We start from the raw sequence: 22,050 nt of genomic DNA, 5'->3' as shown, positions 1-22,050 counted from the left end.
CATTGTGCTTTTGTTATTTCAATTCCTCTTCCTTCAAAATCTTATGTCTCTTACTTTTCCTTTTACTAATCCTTTTAATTATTCCTGATACTTCCCAACTAAAATTTCTCTAGTCTTTATTTCCCACTTATGCCAATCCCTTTCAATAATTTTCCATGGGGATTTAAATCCTTTTTCTCACCACAAAATAGATTTTCTGTATTTACCAGCCCAAACTGCCTATTTTCAAATTCAGCATTCAGGACAAAATATTTTTTTTGATCGATGCTTTTGACCCCAGATTATCATAACAGTTATTGTGATCGATGTTCGACTTCATGGGAAATGCTGTTTCCTCTTAGTCTTGATTCTTCTGCACATTAGTGAAGGAATAGTTGTTAAAATTAATACCTGTTTACTACAAACCTTAACTTATGCTAATACCAAAAAATCCTTAAAACCTTAAACTATGTTAAAATTAATCCATCAAATCAGTGTCTAAAAAGAAATAAAATTGTTACATTAACTAAAAAACACTTTCCAAAATTAAAACCTGTTTATACATTCCTTAACTATATTACATGGAGCTCCTTTGAAATGCCTAGGCAGACAACTAAGAAGGTTCGAACCAAAAGGAAATCTTACAATTTGAACTCTTAACTAAGTGCATACACCTTACTGCAATTACTATGTACTAAGTACTTATAAATACCAAACGCTTACTTATTCATTATGCTTATTAGAAAAACTTAACAAAACTCTGAATAACAAATCTCTGAAAGACGTTACAATCAGAAATGACAACATGAGTACTGTTGCTTTAAATCAAAACAGAGTAGTGCGGCTAAAGCCGCTGCGGGGGAAAGGGGTGGGGGCTGCTGCCGTGGCAGCTGCTCCACTGCTACTGTCGGTGCTGTCGGTGTCGGTGGTGCGTCAGCCGGTACCGCCTTGGTCGGAGCTGTCGGTATCCGCGGGGGCCGGCAGGGCTCGCGGGAGGGATGCGGTGGTAGGAACGCTGTGATCGCGAGCCTCCAAGCGCTCCATTTTTTCTAAGAGGGGCCGTAAAGCAAAGTCGGCGTTGTTTGAATTCCTCGCTGCCGGTGTTGTCTTCCAAATCCGAGCCGTCGCTGGCGATGTCAGAGGAAGGTGTTGATAAAAAGGGGTCGAACACACTGAGCTGCCTTTTTCTGGCTTTTTCCCCGCTGTGTGCAAACGGCAGTGGTGACGGCTGGTAAATGCGGTGTGGTCGCCGCAAGATGTATCGGGGGCGGCCCTGGTTGATCGGTCGATAGTTCTCAGACACATCTTTCAGCTGCAACTCAGATACACCTGGCGCTGCATCTTGTCCTGACAAAGTTGCTCTAACTGCAGCAGCCATTCGCTGTTTCAGTTCATAGGTTTTAACACAGTTCATGCATTCTCGCCACGACTTTTGCAGCTTTATAGCAGTTTTATCACCATCTATAACCAAGTCCCACAACTTGTTCCTGTATTCTCTCCAACAAGCTTCATCAAAATAACTATCTCCGCTAGGGAAATGCCCTAAAGCGGATCTATGGGCCAAAAGTCCAGGCATTACTTTAGACTATATCTCCGCCTTACGCTTTTCGATGACACTGTATTTCGTCTGATGACTGCTTATAGGGTCGGCCTTGCCCTTTCGAGTCTGTGCGCAAAGGTACTAAGGCTGCCATAACCTGTTGACTATGCTCAAGCTGTTTTGTCATTGTCATTGACAACACCTCAGCCTGTTTTTGTAATCTCTTATCAATCACCTCCGTCAACATGGCCATCGGATTGCTTGGCAAGTCCTGAGCCCTCTGCAACAATTCGGCTACCGTCCATCTAGGATCTGCTGATGTAATAAGCTGTTGCGTCTGCTGGTTCCCATTCTGCATTAAACACTACCTTAATTGCCTCTCGGATACCTTCTCCTACGCTTGCTGCTCTAAGTGCGGCAAGCAACTTATCTACAAATTCACCAAGAGGTTCCTGTCTACCTTGCTTAGTTCCCATATAGTAAGGATTTGCATTTCCATCCTTCTGCTTTTCAAAAGCCCTCCTTACTATCTGGGCTGATGCTTGCAAAACAGGCGGCTGTAAAAGTGCCTGTAACTCTGGTCTCTCATACTGTCCCGTTCCACACAACTGATCTACTGTTACACCAAATAATGGATCGTTTTGCTGTCTTTGTACTCCAGCTGATTGTCTAGCTAGGTGTTCCCACTCATTCAAAAATGTCATAAATTGAGATGCTGTTAGGATCAGCTTCATAACATTATAAGAATCTCTAGGTAACATATTATAGTTTATATAAATAAAATCAATCATCTGTCTAGCTGGTTCAGATTGAATCCCAAACTGACTCGCAGTCTGTCTTAATTGAGATAACAATTTCCATGGCAATTGAGTTACATCAGCCTGAACAACATTTTGCTCCCCAGGGACCTATGTATACATTACTGGAAAAGCTTGATGTGAAGCAGTCAGCCAGCTAAGCCCTTCCTGATCTCCTTAGGCATTTAAGTGTTCTGCAACCTTTTGCCAATACTCTGCGTGCTTTCTTGCGTGATCTTTAACACCTCCTCCAGGATCTACTGCCCTGTTTGTCTCCTCTCCCTCACCTACTTTCTTCTCCTGTACAATTTTCTTAGCTAAAAGAGACGGGGAAGGCTCCTCAGCAGAGTCCTGTGTTACAGATTGTAATTCAACTCTGCCACCTAGTCCTTTTACACACGCAGCCTTCTCCTTTCTTAAATAATCCTGAACCTCTTCTGACAAAGGCAACCCAGCATGTGTAACACTTGCTCCATTTGGGTCCGTATAATCTAATCGTACCCTGGCTTGATAAGCTGCCATTTGCTCAGCATGATGCTGATCCAGTGCTGTCATAACCATCTTCCACCATTTTCCACACTCCTTTGCTCGTTTTTCATCATCTAACCCACGCAGCCACAAGTCTTGTCCAGACGTTTTCCACTGCAATCTTTCAAACACCTCATTTGGATCCTTAAAATATCCTAACTCTTCTGCATAGCTTAACAGCGGCACCAACTCCTTTTTAAAATTTAACTTACACTGTCGCTTTTCTAAAAAGCATATAAATAAATCATACGCTGCCTGCCTATCCATGTCCGTATTTAAACGTTAATACCCGTGCGCACAGTCCTCGTTTAAGCAGTTCCCGGCTCTACAGCGTCTTCGGCTTCAAGGCTGTCTTCCCTTTTCTTGCAGCCTCCGGTACTGCTATCCCGGGCCGGCCTTCTTCTTGCCTCCGGCTTACTCCGAATCTCATGCATTTTCATTTTCGGTTGAAAACATCAACAAATGGTACCAATAAGAGATCAGTATTACTAGGATGAGCAAAAACACATTATTATGGTTAATTTTATATTGGGCAAAGCAATGAAGCTCTTTTGCTCTTGCTGATTGCCTGCAAGTTTTCTGTCTGTGAAGCTAGAGCCTGGCCAGATCTACCTTTACAGATTAAAGAAATCTTGCTACCATTAAACAAATTATGATTTTTGACCATCCTAGAGAAAATAAAGATGCAACATAACAGGTAATAATGAATTGATTGAACTTTTTCAGACGTGTCTGATAGGGATACCCAGACTTAATGTAAATATGTTTGTTAATTATAGTAGTAAGTTTTAAGGTTCTTAGGCATTATTGTACTCATTTTTGATTATTGTTAAACTTGTTTATAATTGTATTATGCAAAGTGTTCAAGGAATAACCTCCAAGGCCTTACTTGCACAAAAGAAGAACGGAGGAATTGTTGAGGATTGTTTTGAGCAAGAGGGGCCTTGGGTCCCAGGAACGCCTGTGCAATTCAGGCCTTGAAGAATTCTCTGTGATAATATAGTGGCGGAGTAAGAGATGTGAGAAAGTGCTGATTGCTTGGTATGCTGAAGTCCAGCTGCCTCTGAGATGGGAGGCAAGAAAGATAAGGAGGAGGCGAGATCTGGGGAAGAGAGCAATTAGACCGGATAGAAGAATTCCACAGAGTTGTGAAAACAATGATGTAACCTTTTAGAGAGCAACCAATAGTATGTTGCCAAGTGGGCATAATTATAGCAGACTGTATATAAGATGTGTCTGATGCTCAATAAAGTTGGATTCCGCTGATCAAATTGGTCGAATAAGCGGCCCCCTTCTTGCGGCACTCAGTTCTTGTGGTAGCCTCTGTGAGATCCTAAGCCACCTGAACTGAGCCGGTCAGGCAGCCAAGCTAGTGCAGCAGTGTCTTCTGGAGAGTTGATAGGAGCCAGTTCTGTGGGGTTTGTTGAAGTGAGTGGCCAGTCGTTCTACATGAACAATTGTCTTAGTGCTAGCAAGTAGGAGGCTCTGAAGTGTGGTACTTTGAGAGCTCCATTCATACTTGCCCTTCAGGAGAAGCCAGCTCTTTCATTGAAGCCAGTGCTTTCACGCCAAAAGAAGGGAACTCTTCTTAGTCCACAGAGCACATGGGCAGGGGAAAATGTCTGTAGCTGGTGAGATGGCCTGTGCTACAGTCCATCTTCTTCATCTCCTCCTTACTCCTTCAAGTCTCATTCCCCATTTTCTTTTCAGAGAAACTTGCTAGGGAAAGCGTTAAAATCCTGCCTTACAGCGACCAGCAGGAAATCTTTTCCACCCCGTGATGGGATTGGGATGAAGGTCCCCTGGTCACAGAGGGACATTAGGTTAGTGATGCAACACCTGCTTTTCACACATCTTTTCTGTTAGGCACGAGCACCTGAATGTCCTCTGCGGTCCGTGCGGTGGCCTTCAAGGTGATCTACTCTTATACCCTTCTGTGGCACTTGGGTCAGAAGAGCAGGCTGGCTGTTGCCAAGAGCCTCCTGTCCCCGAGACTGCTTTTTGCTGTCTGAGCAGGTGACTCCATCTATTGGGGAAATGGCATTTCTCACCATTCTGGTGTCACTGGTGGCTGTTGAGGATTAGATCAAAGGCCCGAGCCTTTAGGGCAGGACTGGTGGCAAATGTTGGACAGTGGCTTGGAGCTCATCTGCCAGAGCTCTCTGCCCTGGGATGGATCCCATCTGGTGCCATAGACTTGTGAGGGTCCCAGTGGTATCCCAGTCCCTCCCAGTTCTTTCCCAGTCCTTCTCAGTCACCCCTAGTCCTTCCAATTTCCATCCCAGTTCCTCCTGTTTCCTTCCCATTCCCTCCCATTCCCTTTGGAATTCCTCACAGTCCCTCCCGGTCCTTCCCAATCTCCTTCCAGTCCCTTCCAAGTCTCTCCCAGTCCCTTCTCAGTCCTGTCCCCATCCCCGTCCCTCCCAATCCTCTCCCAGTCTCCTCCCAGTCACTCCTAGTCCTTTCCCAGTTCCTCTCAATCCCTCCCAGTCTCCTTCTCATCTTGCAGCGTGGCAGATTTCCCGGAGTGGGAAAGCAGAGCTGCGCTCTCTTTGGTCAGTACAGTTTAGGTGGGAAGTGCTTCCACTGGCTCCATTGGTACAGATCACCCCAGTTTGGGCTCTGTTTACTTTGGGGCCATTTGGGCCCATTTAGGGTCCTGTTTGGGACTTTTTCCCCAGTTGTTCCCAGTCCCTTCCAGTTCCCTCGGAGCTCTCTCACAGTTCTCCCCAGTGCCTCCCACTTGAGCCTCCACTACCTCTTAGTCTCTACCAGTTTCCTCCCAGTTTTCTTTCAGTCTCTGACAGTTTCCTCCTCCTTCCCTCCCAGCTTCCACCTCGTGCCCTCCCAGTTTCTTCCCAGTCGCTTCCAGTTCTCTCCCAGTCCTTTGGTGGGAGGAAACTGTTGGGACCGGGAGGGCACCGGGAGGAGGCCATTACTGTGTAGTTTGGTAATACTGACGGCTGCAGCTGGTGCTGAGCTAAACAGAATGATCACAGAAGGCTTTTGCTCTGAAGCCAGAGCTGCCTGCTGGGGGAACGAACGTTTTTCTGACAGCTCTTGGAGGAACATTTCTGTAGAGGTGTTCCCCAGGGCTCCTCAGGTGCTCAGAACTCAACATGTTGCCTTGGAGGGGAATAAAACCCATGGAAAGCTGAGCGTGAGGTGACAACGCAGGCACCGCCCCCCCCCAGCGTGGCAGCGCCGCCCTCAACAACATGGCGCCGGATGCTTTAAAACGGCTCAGTGCAGGGTTGTGGCTGGTAGAGGTCAGAGCTCCTCCTCTGTGTCCCAGGTCAGTGCTAGTCTCTGCTGCTTTGTGGGGTTTCTCTATAGCAGCCGCTGCAGCTGCGCGGGGCTTTGGGGAGGTGGCGGCCGGCGGGGGGTGTCCGGGTTCGGCTGGCGGGGCTCTGTGGGGGTGGCGGCTGCTGCCTCAACTGTACCCAGAGATACCTGGAACTCTGGGCTGCAGCTGGTGCCCAGATCAAAGACAGCTTTGTCTCTAAGGGCAGTGCTTCTCTGTGGAGAAACCAAGATTTCTCTGCAGGTGTTGCCCAGGGTTCCTCATCTGCTCAGAATGCCCAGCTCCAGTGCCAGGCTGATGTCACCTCACAGCCGTCACTCTGTCGGTGCTCGCCTAGGAGTGCTGGAAATCTTCCTGGAACTATTGGAGAAAAGGAAGCTTTGTCTGTCTCTGTTTGTGGTTGTGGTGGGTTAACACCTTTTTCTGAAAACAAAAGAAGAAAGCAGGGTGGAGGGCTTGCGGGTACTTTACACTCCCTGAAGGGCGTCTCCCCCCTAGGAAAGCTGAGTCTGTTCCACTCCCCCCTCCCTGCCCAGCAAGGGTATAAAAAAGCAGGACCTCATAGCTGTTGGATCTCCTTTTTGGCTCCTGCCTCTGCTGGATGAGAGCTACTGCAGCTGCTCTCCTGATCCTCAGCCACGTGGCCGGACCTGATCCTTCTCCCTGCTGCCTCTGCGCCTCCTCAGAGACAGACTGTTTTTGTATTATTCTTTTTCTATCCCCCTCCCATCCATTTTTGTTCCTTGCCCTTGTGAACCTTTTTTTCCCTGTTATTGCTATATATATATATATATATATATATAAGGAAAAAAAAATTACTTGCCTCTCTACTTCCAAGCTGACTCCAGATTGTTGTTTAGTGGGTTTGCTCCTTACCTTTTTTTTTCCCTCCTCTCCCTGTTTGGAGGGAGGAGGTGGGGGGGAAGTGGGGAAGAGATTCTCAGCCTTTTCCCCATTTGAGCTTTTAACTCTCAGTTAAGGCTCAAACCACTACAGTGGTGCCCTGAGAAGGACTTGTACTGACACAGGCTCAGAAAGCTGAAACAAAACGAGAGCAACAGATGGAAGAGATTGGTTGATTGCCAGCAAGAAATGCACCAACTGCAAGGTGATTTTTGGGTAGTAAATCCCAGAAGGTGTGACACGCTTGGAGATGCAGACCTGCGCAGCAGCTGTCACAGAGGAGGGAAGCGCAGCAAAAACTCAGCTGTGTGCTGAAGGTGCAAATCCTACCCAGAAGGGTGTCTGTGGGTCAGGGTGATAAAAAGCCCCTCAGCTGTCTCTTTCCTTCCATGATACCCATCACCATGATGGGTGATGATGCAGGAGAGGAGCAGGTGAGTGAGGGGTGGGGGATGCTGCCCAAAAAAGCTGCCTGAATGCTCTCAGAGGGGATGAAAACCCATGAAAAAAATGTAAGTATTAGTGTGAGGTATTCCAGCAGAGAAAAAGCTGCGCTCTTAATCGAGAGATTGCAGAACAGTAGTAATGTGGATGCAAAAAGGCTTTGAAATTACTATTATTTACAAATTAAAAAACCGCACAAGACACACAAAAGAAACATCACTGGTTTTATTTTTAGTTTCTTAATTTGAATGGGAAGTCAAGGGGAATATAGAGGCATGTGGGGCCCAATGGAGGGTCTCCTGGGGGTATTTTAGTTGGATGGTTGGGGTTAGTTGTGGTGGTGGGGGGAAAGCTTTGCAGTAGTGGCCTTTGTGGCGGGGGTCCAAATAACCCTAAATATCCAACTAATCCTTTGGGAGACTCTCCAGAGGCCCTCCTGATCCCTCTATGTGCCCCCAAATTCCCCTTTGATACCCCCAGGTGCACCTTAGGTGCCAACCGATCCCCTTAAGAGGGGTGGCAACACTGACCAGTTAGGGGCTTCTCTTGCCCCTGTGTGTGGGGAGCAGCTGAGTGCGGCCCTCTTTGAAGGTTTTTCCATTTGTATTGAAAACTAAGAAACAAAAAGAAAAAAAACCCAAAGAAACAAAGAAGGGCAACCCTCCATCCTGTGACAGACAAAAAGGAAGTTCTACTGTTTTTATGTGATACACATGTTATATTTATGCTTTGAAACCCTGTTTTGCTCTCCCTAGAATTTGCTTTTACAGTCCAGAAGCTCTCCTGTTTAACTGGATGTAGAAGAATAGTATTATGTGGGAAGATGTTTTGGGATAGCTTTGGAAGACTATGGGGAAGATTTGCCTTTGCTCGAGTCAGAGAAAGCTATGTTTTGCCTTTGACTCTGAGAGTAATGTAAACACTTTGGAACCGAAGGAGAGAAACTGGGCAGAGTTTGGTTGGACGTGTTAAAATAGTTTCGTTATTATGACCTATTGTATGCCTTAATTACACGTATGCCAGTAGAAAATGCCCAATTGAGATGTGCCACGTGTGCCTTCTGATTAGACTATATAACTTTGCTGTATAATGTAATAAATGTCTTCAGCTGCTTACATCTGGCCCAAAAAGCACTGCTCGAAGTAAGTGAAACATCAATACTACAACAAATGGTCACCCCGGACAGAGGTAAGCGACTGGGGAAACTGAGGGTTGGTGCCTGCTGTTGAGGAGCACGTATGGGTAATCAAAGAACAAAAGAAGATAACTTGATACTCAGAGTCATTTACTTACATCTTGGAGGGAAAAAAAAAGTAGAATGAAAAGACATGGGAGCAGGGAGGGATGGCATCGTTCAGGGTGGCAACAAAAGTAAACAAAATTGTTACATCTTCCCTTACAACACGGGGACTAATTAAAGATTCTTTAGATCAATTAGCAGAGCATTATAAAGCTGTTACAATAGTAATGCCATTTCACCAGAACAAAGCTCTTTGACATCTACGCCCCCCAGCCCCCCTCCCCCACCATGGCCACTAAGCTCACCTGCTCCCGTGGAGCTGCAGTCACTGGCACCTGGCCAATAGCAACAGCAGCCCACTCCCCCCCCTGCTGCTGGACACCCCCCCCACTAACTCTTAAAAGTTTTTCCATGTGTTTTAATTGTGGACAGAAGGGACACTTTAGGCAAAAAGCATGACTTGGGAGAAGATGACTGTCCTAGAAGCCTGTAAGAAACACTGATTGCCAGATACTTTTGTGTACTTTAGGAACTGCTGCTGTAAGTTGTATGCACTGACATCCAGCAATATGGAGTGGAGAAGAGACAGTGGCATCTGTTACAAGCACCTCGAGTTTTAGGCTCAAAAACATCAATGTAGCTCAAAATTACTGCTATCGCCTCCTATGGAAGTCTCCATGCCTTCAGGGAATCCTACATTTGACCTGGAGGCTGCCTGGAAGGGCAGCTGGTGTGAATTCGGTGGCTTTCTTCCCACCCCCCCTTTCCCCCCCCCCCCCCTTTGTCCCTATGGTGCCTTTCCTAGCCAGCCGCCTCCCCCCCCTCATTTCTCCCCCCCTTTCTGATAACCTCTCTAGTCTATGAAAGTTGTGTTCTGATTTAAAGCAACAATGATTATTTCATTATTTCATTATTTCTGATTGTGATGTGTTTTAGAGATTTTTTTTGTTTTGTTTTCAATAGTTGTTTTACCTGTAAGCATAATGAATAGTAAGTATTTAGTATTTATAAGTATTAAGTAATTAGTGATTGTACTAAGGTATAAGCATTTAGTAATGAGCTCAAACTTTCATTTTTCTGTGAGTTCAAATTTTAACTTTTGGTTCAAACCTTTTTTTTTTTTTTTGTGCCATGGCATTTTGAAAGAGGTCTACCTTTTTATTAGTTTCTTTTTAGACATTGATTTGATAATTTAATTTTAACATAGTTCTTTCAGTTCTGTAGAGATTTTTGGTGTTAGCATAAGAGTTTGATATAGGGATGTTACAGAATGAGATTTTTTTTTTTGTTTGTATTCAAAATCGTTTTAAGAGAGGGATTATATATTAAAACAAAAAGGATGCATATTTTATAACTAAGGTTTTAGTAATGCCAGCAAAAAATAGCTAACCCCTGTCAACACCCGGAAACATCACTTCTGCAACGCAGTATCACAATCATCTCAACAAACAACAGCACAAGAATCACAAGGATGGGAGAAATAGCATTTCACATGAAGCTGAAAATCAGCAGACCAACCTAACACAGGTCACAATGTCTGTTACTGTAATCTGAGATCAAAAGCATCAATCGGGAGAATGTACCCTAAAGCTATGTGTATTAGGACTGAATATCACAATTGCTTAATTGTTGTGTGGTTAGAGAATATGTTGTCATGGACTTGTATGTTAACTCACCAGTTTGTCATAATTTTAAATAGTTAGTCTGATTATAACACAAAATACATTTGCATTTTAGGTTATAAAAAACAAGGGAGAATTCAGGTGTTACATCCCCCCCAAAAAAATGGCTAAAGTATATTACATTCTCAAACTTTCATTTTATGTGCGGTTTCAAGCGTGATTTAACAAAGTTTATGGAGGATATTATAATTCTGGAAGTTTTAGCTAGGAGAAATTTGAAAGAAGAACAAACAACATTAGGCCAAAGATAGTATCTATAGGACTCGGTGCCTTAGCAAAACCAAAGTATCAAAAGAGCAGCATTGTTAGGATGAGTAAGGATGGATTGTTAGGTTACGGTCAATTTTATACCGGGCAGAACCATGAATAGTCAAGATGTCACCTTTGACCCGGCAAAGAAGCCTTTTCACTTTTGCTGTTTACGTGCAAGATTTTTCTTTACTTATGGAGATGGAGCCTGGCCAGCTTTATCTTTATAGATCAAGGAGAATCTTGCTAACATAAAACAACTTAGGATTTTTGAGTGTCTTAAACAAGAGAAGGTGTAACATACCTTTAAAGCATATTGTAAAAGACAGTGGTGAGGATAGGGTTTGCTGTGTTTGTAGATCATTATGTCTTGATCCTTGTGTATGATGTATTTGGGCCTGATGAAGTCATCTCTGTTGGTAAGAGGAGTGAAGTGTGAAAACTTGAACTAGTAAGATGTAAGTCGTTGACAGATTAAGCAGTTAAAGAAGTAAGTTATTTGAAGTAAGGGAGTAAGTAGGATGAAACTTTGAAAAAAGCAACTGTTCTGTTGGGTTAGGGTGGGGGGGTTGGGGTTAACGGTTAGGGGGTTAGGGTTAGGTTTAGGGTTAGGGGTTGGGGTTAGCATTAGGGGGTTAGGGTTAGGTTTAGGGGTTAGGCTTAGGGTTTAAGGATTAGGGTTTAAGGTTGGGGTTAGGGATTAGGGTTAGGGGTTAGGGTTGGGGTTTAAGGGTTAGGGGGTTAAGGTTAGGATTGGGGTTAGGGTAGGGGGTTGGGGCAGGGCTTGGGGTTAGGGCTTGGGGGCGGGGGTTAGGGGTAGGGTTAGGGGTAGGGTTAGTACCCGAGGGTTAGGGGGTTAGGGTTAAGGGTTTAGGGGGTTAGGGTTAGGGTGGGCTTGGGATTAGGACCAGTGCTCCCAGTCCCCCATCCCCACCCCCCCAGGGGCTCCCAGTCCCCCCCAGTCCCCCTCCCAGCACTCCCAGTCCCCCTGATCCCCCTCCCAGCCCATCCCTGTACCTCCCAGCGGCTCCCAGTGCCTCGAACTGGTGCCAGTGAATGAGGGGGGCGGGGGGCAGGAAGGGGCGGGGCCAGGAGCTAGGGGGCGGGGATCCGTGGGGCAGGGTCCCCGTGGGGTGGGGCAGGGGTGCAGCCCCTGGGGTTCTCCCATTGGCTCGCTGGCTGCAGCGGACCCCTGAGGACCCCAGCGAGGGGAGGGGGCAGGGGGGATGGTTTGGGGGGGGGGGGGCGCGGGGGAGGGTCAAAAGGGTTTGAGGGGGTCCGGGAGGGGCTCCTAAGGGTTGGGGAGGGGTCCCAGGAGGGTCTGAAGGGGATCCCAGAAGGGCAGAAAAAGGTGGGATGGGAATTGGGGGGAGGGGATGGGTCTGGGGGGGCTCTGGGGGGTCCGTAAGGGTCTGCAGGGGTCCGCCAGACTCCGCGGGGGTCCCCAGGGGTCGCCAAGGGTCTGTGGGGCCCTGCGGGGGTCCTCAGGGGTCTGGAATGGTCCTTAAGAGTCCGTAGGGGTCCGCGGGGGTCTCTTACGGGCCCCTGCAGACCCTTGGGGACCCCCACATATCCCTCCAGACCCTAGGGGACCCCTACGGACCCCCCCAGAACCCTGCGGACAGCCAAGGACCCTTACAGACCCTTGGGGACCCCTCAGGACCCCCACGGTCCTTCAGGGACCCCCAAAAGGGAGAGGGCAGAGGGGGGGAGGTGGGATGGGCGCTGCTCCCGGGGGTGCCGGCGCCGGGGGTCCCGGGGGCGTGAAAGGGGAATTGGGGGGGGCCCTCTGGAGGGTCCCAAAGGAGCTGGGGAGGGGCTGTGAGGGTTAGGGGTCTCTGGGGTTGAAGGTTTTGGGGTCCTGCAGGATTCGGGGAGGTCTCACTGTGGTTTTCGGCGTCCCTGCAGCCCCGGGACCCCCCTCTCCCCCCGGGACCCTCCCAGCCACATCGCGAGCAGTTGGCAGCGCAGCTGTGCCGCCGCCCGGTGGCTCAGTGCTGTCCCCGCGCGTCACGGTCGGCACTGCAGATGGGCAGCGGCGAGTGCTGCCTCCAGGAGGCCGAGGGCTGAGCCGCGCCGGGGGGGCTCTGCGCTCCTAGCAGCGATAGCTTCCCCCAGAGGAGCTCTGAGGCCAGCTCCAAGGTTCGGTTTGGGTTCTCCTGGGGGTCTCAGACCCCACTGCTCTGATTTCACAGCTGTGTTTCCTTCCCTGCCTAGGGGACAGGATGCCCTCACTCCTGGAGAGAGAGAGGCACAGCCTGGGAGGCCTGGAGCTGTGTGGGCTGTAGATGCTCTTCACCAGCTGGGAGCCATCCCCCCAGGAGTCTTCCACCAGAGAGCCTTCTGCGGGGTGCCACGGTAAGCAGGGTGCAGGTGAAGGGGTCCAGAGCAGGGCAGCAGGGCTGGGGAGGGGGCTGGGGCACAGAGTCCTGTGAGGAGAGGCTGAGGGAGCTGGGGTTGCTTAGCCTGGAGAAGAGGAGGCTCAGGGGAGACCTTCTTGCTCTCTACACCTACCTGAAGGGAGGCCGTAGCCAGGTGGGGGTTGGGCTCTCCTCCCAGGCATCCAGCACCAGAACAAGAGGACACAGCCTCAAGCTGTGCCAGGGGAGGTTTAGGCTGGAGGTTAGGAGGAAGTTCTTCCCAGCAAGAGAGGTTGGCCCTGGGGATGTGATGCCCGGGGGGGTGTGGTGGAGTCTCCCTCCCTGGAGATGTCCAGGAGGGGCCTGGGTGGGGCCCTTGGTGCCATGGTCGAGTTGATCAGATGGGGCTGGGTGGGAGGTTGGACTCGAGGACCTCTGAGGCCTTTTCCAACCTGGTTAATTCTCTTCCCATCCTATTTCATCTTCCCCTGCGTGGGAGGTTGGACCTGACGCTCCCCGAGGCCCGTCCCAGCCTGGTTCGTGCTGCTTCTGCGTGTTCAGGACGGGGATTCCCTGCTCAGTCTCTCTGCTCAGGGATTTCTCCTCTCCAGGGGTGTGAGAGAGGCTTCCCAGCCAGCCTGAACTATTTCCCCCTCTGCATTTGCCCCACTGAACAGAAGCACAGGGGGGGGGGAGATGCAGTCCTGTCCTGGCTGTTCTCGCCGGCATTGTGCTTCTCCCTGCCCACCCTGCCCCTTCCTGGGGGCTGCCTGCTCAGAGCTGACGGGTGAGGGGAAGCAGTTCCAGATCTGCCTCACGGCTGTTCCCTCCTTCCCTTCTTTCTGGAGGGAGGCAGTGAGGGGGAGGAGAGGCTCTGCAGATGAGGCACAGAAGCAGAGGGCTATGGGGGGAGGAGAGCAGACTCCAGGGGCCTCCAGGTCAGAGCCGTGCGGTTAGCATCACAGCTCCTGCTCCACCACCACCGCTTCTGCCCCCAGCCCAGCGCCAGGGGCAAGGCTCTCACCAGCCAGGACACCACCCAGGGGAGCTCAGCCCCAGCAGGGAGCCCCAGCCAGCACCCCTGGATGGGATTGGGGTGGTCATCAGCCCTAGCCCTGGCCCTGACAGCCAGGGGGCCGCCAGGACCCCAATCTTCTGTCACCACCACCATCGCCTAGCGTGCACCAGAGACACTCACCAAAGATGAGAGGAGGATCCTCAGCCCAGGCAGGCTCATCTTAGAGGGGGGGGCTCTTCCTGGGGAGGGGATTAAATAGGGGAGTGGGTGGGAGGGGCCAGGTGGCCACACCTGGGGTGGGAGGAGACTCCAGCTGAGCCCAGGTGCCGATGGTTTGAGGGGATGAAGAGGGGAAGTGGGGCAGGTGAGGGACTTCAAGGGTGTCAGGGAGTGACAGGGCTGGGGGGCATGGAACAAAACCCAGAAGGGAGGAGGTTCCAATTGGATGCCAGGAGGAAGCTCTTCCCCATCAGGGTGGTGAGGCTCTGGCACAGGTTGCCCAGGGAGGTGGTGGTAGCCTCACCCCTGGGTGATTTGGAGGCCAGGCTGGAGGTGGCTCTGGGCAGCCCGATCCAGGGTGAGGCATCCCTGCCCATGGCAGGGGGGTTGGAACTGGCCGATCCCTGAGGCCCCCTCCCCTCCCCTCCCCTCTCTTCCCCTCTTCTCCTCTCCCTTCCCCTTTCCTTCTCAGAGCCCAGGCCTGGACGCCTGGCAGGCTGCTGAGCAGCCCTGATGCCTGCAAGCCGCCGTCCACTCCGGGGGGAAAGAGACGCTCTCGCTCTCCCTGGCCAAGGCTGGTTCTCTTTCTGGCTCACACAAGGACTCCACAGGTCAGGTGATGAGGTGAGATGGATCTGAGACACGTCGTGGAGCCACTTGTGTAAGCATCTTGAGTCTTGCCGAGAGGTTGTTGCTTGTTCCTGCAGAGAAAGGAGTGCTGGGTGTGTTGCGGTGCATCTTCCATCCAGCTGTGCTCTACAGTCTCTCTGGGACCGAGCGCCGGCTCTGTGCAGTGCCTCCGGGGGAGGGGTGAAGGGCACTGGGAGCGTAGGAAAGCAGAAAGGGTCCCAGGAGGGTTTCAGGACAAGGGAGAACAACAGGCTGCTGATACTGGAAGGATGGCCTCGTGATAAAGAAGAGTGGACTGCAGTACACAGCCTGAAGCGTGAGGCAGGGGGACGCTTGCCTCCCTGCTGGAGAAGATCAACCTGATACGGGATGAAGATAACGATGGAGCAAACTCAGAGAGCAGCAGTGGTGCAGGAGTGCCAGGGAAGTGCTCGAGCTGCTGGATTTCCCCTCTGTAAACTGCCTGTTCTGTACCAATAAATGATTCCTGCTGCAGCAATGAATGATTCCTGCTGCACCAGTAAATGATTCCCGCTGCACCAGTAAGTGATTCCTGCTGCAGCAATAAATGATTCCTGCTGCAGCAATAAATGATTCCTGCTGCACCAGTAAGTGATTCCTGCTGCACCAATAAATGATTCCTGCTGCAGCAATAAATGATTCCTGCTGCACCAGTAAGTGATTCCTGCTGCACCAATAAATGATTCCTGCTGCAGCAATAAATGATTCCTGCTGCACCAGGGAGGGTCCCTGCATGCATTCCCACACGGAAGTCTCCTGTGCCTAGCAGGAGAAAACTCTGCTCTCTTTCTGCTCCATGTCATTCTAGGAAGTAGCTTTCGGGGTAGCCTGTGGGGCGCCGGAGCACCGCAGCAGGCCGCATGGCTTCAGGAGGATCCAAGGGCGGCTGCGTCTGAGGCGCAAAGGCAGCAGCGAGGAACCTGCCTGCGGCCTCCGATGGAGGCCTCGGGCGGAGCATCGCTGCCCAGGGGTCCAACCCAAACTGGGTGTGAGAGACATCGACCTCTGGCACATTCCCCACCGTGGGGCAGCCACCAGCCAGCAGCACGGGGGCTGGAGTAGCTGCAGCTGTTTGTGGGGGACCCTTCCCTGCCCCCCTTCATTGCTGCAGCAGAGCTCCCCTTTCGGGGGGAGAGGGGATGTGTACACATCTGACTAGGAAAGGACCGAGCTGCTGGCCGGGCAGTTTGCTTCACATTCTGCCTTTTGGGGGGAGAATCAAAGGGAGCGGGGGGATTCTGGGCGGACATGGGGCAGGGGGATGCTGCAGCAGAGGAGCAGGTGAGGGCTGGGGGCACCCCCCTAAACCGCTGACAAGTCTCGGAGGGGACCACAGAACATTTCACAGCGTCAGTGCCGTGAGAGGCGATGCGGAGCAGACCCTCTCCAGCTGGAGAGGGAGGAGTTGGAGCGACTGCTGTGTCACAAAGCTTTGGAAACGACCCCCCGTCTCCCCTCTCTGTTTTAAAGGCTGTGAGAATCGTAGTGAAGTCACACAGGGGCTTGAGCTATAAGCACAGCCTGCGGCCGTACCCATCATAAACAGAGGCTTTTACCTGCGCGCGGTGTAGGGTTTCGATTTAAATGCCAAAACATCCCGAACGGGGCCGGGCCGAGCTGCTGCCCACGCCCAGGGCAGGCTCAGGGCCGCCCCCGCGTGCGTCACGGCCGGCACCGCCGCCGTGCCGCGGCGCGTGCCTCCCCGAGGGCGCTCAGCGCTGCAGCGAACCGCGCTGAACGCTTGAAATGCTGGAAAGTTGTTAGGGGGAGAAGGGAAAAGGGAGAGAGAGCCTGACTCGAGCGCTGACATGGGTACAACTCCTGCGCCGCAGCGAGGCTCTGGTCCCGCCAGGGCGATAGCGTCGCGATCGTTGCCATGGGTTCAGCGCATGCGTCGCAGCGAGGGTCGTTCGCGCGCACGGGGCTGGCGGCTTTAAAACGGCGCTCACTGGCCCGCCGGGGCTATCGGGTTCCTGCTCGCTCCGTGCTAGGTGAGTGCCTGCCTCCACAGCTCTCCGGGACTTTCCTCTGGCAGCTGCAGGACCGCGCTCTGGCTTTGCTTGCGGGGGGGTTCCCGGAGCCGAGCCGGGACCGTTTGGGAGCCGCGCCGGGGCGGGGGACTGGCGCACTACCGGTCGGGGCTGGGGCCGGGGCGGGCGGGCGAGCGAGCGGGCGGGCCCGGGCGGGCCGGGGCGGGCAGGCGAGCGGGCGGGCGGGCCGGGGCGAGCGAGCGAGCGGGCGGGCCGGGGCGAGCAGCAGTCAGGAAGAGTCAGGAGGGGTCTTCTCCCGGTAACAGTAAGTGCTCTTCTAGCGTGGCACCTGTCATCTTTGTGTTCGTCCCCGTAACTCCAAATTCCCTTCCTAGTGCTCCCACTGCCTTTCCAAGTCTCCCAGTAACTCCCCCACAGCTCTGCGAGTTAAATGAATGCCAGAGGAAAATGAGATGCCTGTGCAGTGTTTTTCTAGGGTGCAGGGAAACCTACTCACAGCTTTACAACGTGAGTAACTGAGAGCTAAGCTTTGCTTTTTGCTCCACTCCTTACCGATTGACTCTTTGCTTTCCACTTGGTCGACCAAGCAAGGCTGATGTCACCTCACAGCCGCTACCCCGTTGGTGCCTGCCTGCGAGTGCCAGGACCCTTCCCGGAACCACAGGACAGAAGGAGGGTTTGTCTCTCTTGCGGTGCCCTGAGCAGGAGTCGTACCAACACAGGCTCAGAAAGCTGAAACCATTGAAAGATTTAATTAGAGAGCAACAGGCATTAGAGGTTGGTTGATGGCCAGGGAGAAATGCACCGACTGCAAGGCGATCGGGGGGTAGTAAATCCTGGGGAACACGCTCGGAGATGCAGAGCCGCGCAACAGCTCTCACAGAGAGGCGCAGCAAAAACTCAGCTGCGTCCCGAAGGCGCAAACCCTACCAAGAAGGGCGTCTGTGGGTCGGGGCTATCAGAAGCAGGGCAGCCCCTCAGCTGTCTCTCTTTCCTACCGCGATGCCACGTGGGGGTGGGCGATTGTGGGGGGTTACAGACCATTGCGAAAACAGGGTGGAGGGCTTGCCAGCGCCGGGCAAACCAACCCCAGGGGCGGCCTCTGCCAAGAGGCCTGGTCACACCTAGCGGAGCATGTTGGAAACTGGGGACATTCAGCATATCCCACAGCAGAATGTGACTCCAGCTGAGAGAGGATGAACTCAGAGGGGGCAACACACATCAATGCATTATAGTCACTGTGCGAACAGTTAGAAGTTGGTCTAACCTCTTTCCCTCTTGGCTTAACACCAGCCTGGCATCCAGGACTCAACATACGCACTGCACAGCAACCCGCAGAGCTCCTGGGTCATCCCACCTGTACTTGTTCCTGCTGTCCCTGCAGCAATGGACTGTTCCTGATTTTTTTTTTCCTCTTTTCCTTTCAAAGTCAGACTGATTCCTGATTCTTCTCCACATCCCTGCCCAGTTCCAGCACCAGAGAGACTGCCCTGAGAGAGAACGAGCCGGGATAACCAGGGACTCGCCTCGAGGAGTCGAATACCACGTGCCAGGAGCGGACGACAGGGCTGTGACAGGGGAGCGGGAGGGGAACGGAGGGGTGGCTTGTGGCTGGTGAACGCCCATTCTGAAGACAGGGTGGAGGGCTTGCGAGTGTTCTACTAAACTCTCTGCTTCCCAGCTGACTCCAAATTATTTCTTGCTGGATTTGGTCCTTTCCTTTTTTTTTTCCCCCTCTGTTGGGAGGGAGGAGGGGGGGAGCAGGAGAAAGATTCTCAGCCTTGACACCATCCGAGCTCTGAGCTCCCAGGTAAGGCTCAAATCGCTGCAGCGACGACTCAGCCAAGGAGCGGGCGAGCGAGGGGCGGGGGCAGCCTCTCCCAAACACTGCTGGCAGACCACTTGCCCGAACGTTCCTGGAGGGGATGGAAACCCATGACAAAACGTAAGTATTAGCGTGAGGTATTGTAGCGGAGGAAAAGCCGTGCCGTTCCTCCAGAGGTTGCAGAGCAGTAGTAATGTGTATGCCAAAAGGTTTCCAATGGCCCTGAGCGGCAAATTAAAACCGCACAACACACACAAAGGAGACCCCACTGGTTTTATATTCAGTTGTTTAATTTGAATGGAAAGGCCTCTGAAGAGAGGCCAGCTGAGTCGCTCCCCACGCACCCGGAGGAGATGCCCCCCCCTGACCGGTCAGCGTCCCCCCCCACTTCAGGGGGTTTGTGGGCATCTATGGTGGGTGTGGGGGGTATCAAAGAGGAATTCAGGGACATGTGGGAGCCAATGGAGGGTCACCTGGGGGCACTTCAGTTGGATGGTTAGGGTTAGTTGGGGGGGGGGGGAGTGGGGGCTGGCTTGCTGGCAGCCTCTGGTATGTGTGGGGGGTTGGCCAGCTTGGCAGCGGTGGCCTCTGTTATTGGGCGGGGGGGGTGGCTGGCTTGGTGGTGGCAGCAGCGTCTGTTGTTGGTCAGGGGGTTGGCCGGCTTGGCAGCGGCGGCTTCTGTTGGGTGGGGGGCGGGATGCGTGGCTCGCTTGGGCACAGCCTTTGTTGTTGGGTGGGGGGTGTTGGCTGGTTTGGTGGCAGCCCATGTTTTTGGGTGTGTGTGTGGGGGTGGCTGGCTTTTTGGCGGCAGCCTCTGTTATTGGGTGGGGCGTGTGTGGGGGGGGGGGGCTTGGCCTGGCGGTGGCCTCTGTTATTGGATGGGGTGGGTGGGATGCGTGGCTGGTTTGGTGGCGGTCTCTGTTATTGGGTGGGGATTGGGGGGGTCGCTGGCTTGGCGGCGTCACCCTCCGTTTTTTGGGGGGGTTGGGGGGTGGCTGGCTGCAGCAGCTTCTGTTGCTGGGGGGTGTGGGGGGATTCGCTGGTGCGGCGGCGGCCTCTGTTTTTTGGGGGGCTTGGGGGGCGCCTGGCTTGGAGGCGGCAGCTTCTCTTGCTGGGGTGGGGGGGTTGACTGGCTTGGCGGCAGCGGCTTATGTGGTTGGTTGGGGAGGGTGGCTGGCTTTTTGGCGGCGGTCTCTGTTGGCGTTGGGTGGGTGGGGGGGTGGCTGGCTTGGTGGTGGCCGTGTCTGTTGTTGGTTGGGGGGTTGGCTGGCATGGCAGTGGCGGCCTCTGTTGGGTGGGGGGTGGGATGTGTGGTTGCCTTGGCAGCGGCCTCTGTGTGTGGGGGGTAGGGGTGGTGGCTGGTTTGGCGGCAGCCCATGTTTTTGGGTGTGGGGGGGTGGCTGGCTTTTTGGCGGTGGCCTCTGTTATTGGGTGGGGGTTGGGGGGGGCAGGCTTGGTGGCAGCGCCCTCTGGTTTTTGGGGGGGTTAGGGGGTGGCCGGCTTGGTGGCGGCAGCTTCTGTTGCAGGGCTGGGGGGTGGCTGGCTTGGCAGCGGCGGCCTCTGTTGTGACTGGGGTGGGTGGGATGCGTGGCTGGCTTGTCAGCGGCCTCTGTTTTTTGGGGGGGGTGGGGGGTGGCCAGCTTGGCGACGGCAGCTTCTGTTGCTGGGGTGGGATGCGTCGCTGGCTTGGCGGCAGCTTCTGTTGCTGGGGGGCATGGGATGGTTGCTTGTCTTGGCGGCGGCCTATGTGGCTGGGTGGGGGGGGCTGTGGCTGGCTTGGTGGCGGCGGCCTCTGTTGTGACTGGGGTGGGTGGAATGCGTGGCTGGTTTGGTGTCGGCCTCTGTTATTGGGTGGGGGTTGGGGGGGTGGCTGGCGTGGTGGCGGCACCCTCTGTGGTTTGGGGGGGTTGGGGGGTGGCTGGCACGGTGGCAGCTTCTGTTGCTGGGGGGCATGAGAGGATTTGCTGGCTTGGCGGCAGCGGCCTATGTGGTTGGGGGGGGTGGCTGGCTTTTTGGCGGCACCTCTGTTGGCGTTGGGTAGGTGGGGGGGGTGGCTGGCTTTGCAGCGACGGCCTCTGTTATGGGGTGGTGGGCTGGCTGCCTTGGCAGCGGCAGCGTCTGTTGTTGGTTGGGGGTTTGGCTGGCTTGGCAGCGGCGGCCTCTGTTGGGTGGGGGGTGGGATGTGTGGCTGCCTTGGCAGCGGCCTCTGATGTTGGGTAGGGGTGGTGGCTGGTTTGGCGGCAGCCCATGTTTTTGGGTGTGTGGGGGGTGGCTGGCTTTTTGGCGGCGACCTCTGTTACTGGGTGGGCCGTGGGGGGGGGCTGGCTTGGCTTGGCGGCAGTGGCCTCTGTGGTTGGGAGGGGGGGGCTGGCTTGGCGGCGGTGGCCTGTGTTGGGTGGGGGGGGACTGGCTTGGTGGCGGCGGCCTCTGTTGTGACTGGGGTGGGTGGGATGCGTGGCTGGTTTGGCGGCGGCCTCTGTTATTGGGTGGGGGTTGGGGGGGGCAGGCTTGGTGGCGGCAGCTTCTGTTGCTGGGGTGGGGGGGTTGGCTGGCTTGGCGGCAGCGGCCTATGTGGTTGGTTGGGGGGGTGGCTGGCTTTTTGGCGGCGGCCTCTGTTACTGTGTGGGCCGTGGGGGGGGGCTGGCTTGGCTTGGCGGTGGCCCCTGTTATTGGGTGGGGGGGGTGGGGGAGTGGGGGGGCGGCTGGCTTGGCGGCGGCGGCCTATGTGCTTGGGTAGGGGGGGGTGGCTGGCTGGGCAGCGGCGGCCTCTGTTGTGACGGGTGGGTGGGATGCGTGGCTGGTTTGGCGCCGGCCTGTGTTATTGGGTGGGGGTTGGGGGGGGTGGCTGGCTTGGTGGCGGCAGCCTATGTGGTTGGGTAGGGGGGGTGGCTGGCTGGGCAGTGGCGGCCTCTGTTTTTTGGGGGGCTTGGGGGGTGGCCGGCTTGGCGGCGGCAGCTTCTGTTGCTGGGGTGGGGGGGTTGGCTGGCTTGGCGGCAGCTTCTGTTGCTGGGGGGCATGAGGGGATTTGCTGGCTTGGCGGCAGCGTCCTCTGTGGTTGGGGGGGTGGCTGGCTTTGTGGCGGCGGCTTCTGTTGGCGTTGGGTGGGTGGGGGGGTGGCTGGCTTTGCAGCGACGGCCTCTGTTATGGGGTGGTGGGCCAGCTGCCTTGGCGGCGGCAGTGTCTGTTGTTGGTTGGGGGTTTGGCTGGCTTGGCAGTGGCGGCCTCTGTTGGGTGGGGGGTGGGATGCGTGGCTGCCTTGGCAGCGGCTTCTGTTGTTGGGTAGGGGGTAGGGGTGGTGGCTGGTTTGGCGGCAGCCCATG

The 22,050-nt window shown here is 53.7% G+C and overlaps 1 long non-coding RNA gene across 3 annotated transcripts; it reads left to right on the top strand.

Moving 5' to 3' along the window:
- The first annotated feature begins 16,833 nt into the window (after positions 1-16,833).
- LOC137454662 (uncharacterized) lies at positions 16,834-18,850 on the top strand. Of its 3 annotated transcripts, XR_010990658.1 has the most exons (4): positions 16,834-16,905; positions 17,280-17,412; positions 17,515-17,682; positions 18,335-18,850. It is a non-coding gene; the product is annotated as an uncharacterized lncRNA (long non-coding RNA). The 3 variants fall into 3 exon arrangements; XR_010990657.1 differs by having other exon boundaries at positions 17,280-17,682; XR_010990659.1 differs by lacking the exon at positions 17,280-17,412 and having other exon boundaries at positions 16,841-16,905; positions 17,493-17,682.
- The last annotated feature ends 3,200 nt before the right edge of the window (positions 18,851-22,050 follow it).

This window comes from Melanerpes formicivorus, unplaced genomic scaffold, assembly GCF_026170545.1.
Source record: "Melanerpes formicivorus ecotype bairdi unplaced genomic scaffold, bMelFor1.0.p_v2 SCAF_83, whole genome shotgun sequence".
Taxonomy (NCBI): Eukaryota; Metazoa; Chordata; class Aves; order Piciformes; family Picidae; genus Melanerpes; species Melanerpes formicivorus.
Note: the sequence above shows the minus strand (reverse complement) of the source record. Positions and strands in the feature narration are given on the sequence as shown.